Here is a 4,979-nt window from a genome sequence, read left to right as displayed (position 1 = left end):
TATTCTTACTTGTATGTTTAGATAGATACTTGTATCATTTTCTTACATTTATTATTGCATCTTATATAGTGCGATGGTTTTGGTATCCGCCCCCGTCGGCCCTCGTCCTGTCTATGATTCGGATGTGGTATGTATATTATCTTTATAACTATTGGTTCATTTATTGTTTATGAAAATTATGCCGACCAACGTGACATAGATTTTATTTATCTAGGATGTATGTGAATCGGAAATGACAACCGACCCTATTGTCGAGAGTTTAAATTTAGTTGAAGAAGAAAACAATTTGTTGAAGGAAAAAATAAAAAAAATTGAGGAGGAGAAGATGATATTGGAGTTGCATGTTGCGGATGTCGTCGATGATCACAAGATCAAGATGGATGCAATGCGCTTGAAGATTAGAAAGATTAGAAAATATGCCATTCATACCGAGGCTTGGTATCATTATGCTGTTGGATCAATTGTTACCTTGGTTGCGATTATAATCGCATTTGTTTTTGCATTGAAATGTTTTACATAGTTTCAATGTATGGTTTAATTAATTAGATGCTCTGGAGAGCTATATGTTGTTAGATGAGAACTATGTATGCACTTTGGTTTTAATGTGATGATGAACTTCTATTAATTTGGACACTTAATTATATATAATGCACGCAGATGAACCGGCAATGGATGTACGGTGACAGACACACCCGCGAGTACATTAAGGGCGTGCATGAGTTTCTCGATGCGGCTGAGGCAAACAAGCAGAATGGTTTTATGTGTTGTCCATGCACTGAATGTGGGAATACGAGGTCTTAATCTCACCGGAAAATCCTTCACTCCCACCTGCTTTACAAGGGTTTCATGCCACACTATAATGTTTGGACGAGGCACGGAGAAATAGGGGTTATGATGGAAGACGGCGAAGAAGAAGACTACGATGACAACTATGTGCCCCCTGAATACGGTGATGCTACAACGGGGGGAGCTGGTGAAGATCAAGAGGAACCAAACGATGTGCCCAATGATGCTGCAACGGGTGAAGCTGCTGAAGATCAAGAGGAACCAGACGATGTGCCCGATGATGATGATCTCCGCCGGGTCATTGTCGATGCAAGGACGCAATGCATTAGTCAAAAGGAGAAGCTGAAGTTCGATCGCATGTTAGAGGATCACAAAAAAGGGTTATACCCCAATTGCAAAGATGGCAACACAAAGCTCGATACCGTACTGGAATTGCTGCAGTGGAAGGCAGAGAATGCTGTGGCTGACAAAGGATTTGAGAAGCTACTGAAAATATTGAAGAAGAAGCTTCCAAAGGATAACGAATTGCCCGACAGTACATACGCAGCAAAGAAGGTCGTATGCCCTCTAGGATTGGAGGTGGAGAAGATACATGCATGCCCTAATGAGTGCATCCTCTACCGCGGTGCATACAAGGATCTGAACGCATGCCCGGTATGCGGTGCATTGCGGTATAAGATCAGACGAGATGACCCTGGTGATGTTGACGGCGAGCCCCCCAGGAAGAGGGTTCCTGCGAAGGTGATGTGGTATGCTCCTATAATACCACGGTTGAAACGTCTGTTCAAAAACGAAGAGCATGCCAAGTTGATGCGATGGCATAGTGAGAACCGAAAGAAAGATGGGAAGTTGAGAGCACCCGCTGACGGGTCGCAGTGGAGAAAAATCGAGAGAAAGTACTGGGATGAGTTTGCAAAGGACCCAAGGAATGTATGGTTTGCTTTAAGCGCGGATGGCATTAATCCTTTCGGGGAGCAGAGCAGCAATCACAGCACCTGGCGCGTGACTCTATGTATGTATAACCTTCCTCCTTGGATGTGCATGAAGCGGAAGTTCATTATGATGCCAGTTCTCATCCAAGGCCCTAAGCAACCCGGCAATGAAATTGATGTGTACCTAAGGCCATTAGTTGAAGAACTTTTACGCTGTGGAATGAAAACGGTGTACGTACGTGGGATGAGCACAGACAGGAGGAATTTAACCTTAAGGCATTGCTGTTCGTGACCAAAGGATACCACGCATGCACGCACTGTTTAGATGACACTGAAAGTATATACCTGGACAAATGCAGGAAGAATGTGTACCTGGGCCATCATCGATTTCTTCCGACCAACCATCAATGTCGAAAGAAAGGAAAGCATTTCAAAGGCGAGGCAGATCACCGGAAGAAGCCCGCCATGCGCACTGGTGATCACGTGCTTGCTATGGTCAATAATTTACACTACGTAATCTTTGGAAAGGGTCCCGGTGGACTAGTTGTTCCGAATGACGCTGAGGGACACGCACCCATGTGGAAGAAGAAATCTATATTTTGGGACCTACCCTACTGGAAAGACCTAAAGGTCCGCTCCTCAATCGACGTGATGCACGTGACGAAGAACCTTTGCGTGAACCTGCTAGGCTTCTTGGGCGTGTATGGGAAGACAAAAGATACACCTAAGGCATGGGAGGACCTGCAACGTTTGCATGAAAAAGACGGCATGCCTCCGAAGCAGTATAAAGGTCCTGCCAGCTACGCTCTTACGAAAGAAGAGAAAGAAATCTTCTTTGAATGCCTGCTCAGTATGAAGGTCACGACTGGCTTCTCGTCGAATATAAAGGGAATAATAAATATGCCAGAGAAAAAGTTTTAGAACCTAAAGTCTCATGACTGCCACGTGATTATGACGCAACTGCTTCCGGTTGCATTGAGGGGGCTTCTACCGGAAAACGTCCGATTAGCCATTGTGAAGCTATGTGCATTCCTCAATGCAATCTCTCAGAAGGTGATCGATCCAGAAATCGTACCAAGGCTAAGGAGTGATGTGGTGCAATGTCTTGTCAGTTTCGAGCTGGTGTTCCCACCATCCTTCTTCAATATCATGACGCACGTCCTAGTTCATCTAGTCGACGAGATTGTCATCCTGGGGCCCATATTTCTACACAATATGTTCCCCTTTGAGAGGTTCATGGGAGTCCTAAAGAAATATGTACGTAATCGCGCTAGGCCAGAAGGAAGCATCTCCATGGGCCATCAAACAGAGGATGTTATCGGGTTTTGTGTTGACTTCATTCCTAGCCTTAACAAGATAGGTCTCCCTAAATCGCGGTATGAGGGGAGACTGACTGGAAAAGGCACTCTTGGAAGAGACTCAATAATATGCAGTGACGGATATTCTTGGTCTCAAGCACACTACATAGTTCTACAGAACTCTACCTTGGTGACCCCGTATGTCGATGAACACAAGAACAGTCTGCGCTCCAAACACCCAGAGCAGTGTCATGACTGGATTACATGTGAACACATCAGGACTTTCAGCAGTTGGTTGGAAACACGTCTCAGAGGTGACAACACTGTTTGTGATGAGTTGTACTTATTGTCCAGGGGACCATCTTTGACTGTATTGACTTACAAAGGATACGAGATAAATGGGAATACATTTTACACGATCGCCCAAGATCAAAAGAGCACCAACCAAAACAGCGGTGTCCGCTTTGATGCAGCAACCGAGAGCGGAAAGGATACATATTATGGTTACATAGTGGACATATGGGAACTTGATTACGGACCTAATTTTAAGGTCCCTTTGTTTAAGTGCAAATGAGTCAATCTGTTAGGCGGCGGGGTACAGGTAGACCCACAGTACGGAATGACAACAGTGGATCTGAAAAATCTTGGGTACACTGACGAACCGTTCGTCCTAGCCAATGATGTGGCACAGGTTATCTATGTGAAGGACATGTCTACCAAACCGAGAAAAAGAAAAGATAAGGAAGCGAATACATCATACGATGAGCCAAAGCGCCACATAGTTCTTTCAGGAAAAAGGGACATCCTGGGAGTGGACGGCAAGACAAACATGTCTGAAGATTATGAAAAGTTTCATGAAATTCCTCCCTTCCATGTCAAGGCTGACCCAAGCATCCTGATAAACAATGAAGATTATCCATGGTTACGGTGCAATAAGCGAATGACAGAAGTGAAGAAAAAGTGAAGACTTTCTCCCGCAACTTTGTAACACACGAACATGCTACCATTGTCCGTTTTGTACATGCACATGCTATGTGGATGAAATTATGATACCATCCCAACTTTCAACTTTTTCAGAGTTCATTTGAAATGCTTTCATGTCTTATGGTTCGGCCCTCGTAATACGATGACCATTAGTCCCTGGCCCATGCCAACTTTCAACTTTCAACTTTCTAAAACTAATGGCACTAACAGAAACTTTCAACTTTCATCTATTCTCATTTTTTTAGTAAGTTATTCACAAACTTGTGATTCAAACAATTTTCAAAGAATTCAAATTTTAACTATTCAAATTTGAAAACTAATGGCACTAACAGAAAGTTTATAATTTTTCTAAAACTAATGGCACTAACAGAAAGTTTATAATTTTGCTAACCTAAAAGCAAATAGAGTTAAAAATTAAAGCAAAAAACAAAAGAAAATAAATAATGCAAAAAACAAATCAAAAAAACAGGAAAAAACTATTTTTATAGTAAAGTTAATCACAAAATAAAATAAATAAAGCAACAAAGTAAACAAAAAAACTAAAAAATTATTTTCAAATTTGAAAACTAATGGCATTAACAAAAAGTTTATAATTTTTCTAAAACTAAAAGCATAAAGAATTAAAAAATAAAGCAAAAAACAAAAGAAAATAAATAAAGCAACAAAAAAACAAAAAAATACCACCTACTGGGCCACCACGGCCTGAATACGACTAGAAACCTTACCATGGGCCAAGATTCAGGCCCGCAGCGGGCCTAGTAGGCCCACAGGCATTGCAGTGACAAATTAGGCCCGAAAGCCTGCAGTTGAGAGGAGCTCGGGAGGCTGGGTGCAACAGCGCTTATAAACCACTCCCGAGCCCTCTCAACTAGCAAGGTGGGACTAAACCTTTGGGCGCGGAGCAGCACAAGGCCATTGGTCCCGGTTGGTGGCACCAACCGGGACTAAAGGGGGCATTGGTCACGGTTGGTGCCACGAA

Source organism: Triticum dicoccoides, chromosome 2A (genome assembly GCF_002162155.2).
Source record: "Triticum dicoccoides isolate Atlit2015 ecotype Zavitan chromosome 2A, WEW_v2.0, whole genome shotgun sequence".
In the NCBI taxonomy this organism is placed as follows: Eukaryota; Viridiplantae; Streptophyta; class Magnoliopsida; order Poales; family Poaceae; genus Triticum; species Triticum dicoccoides.
The sequence above is the reverse complement of the archived record's forward strand: the minus strand, read 5'-3'. Positions refer to the sequence as shown.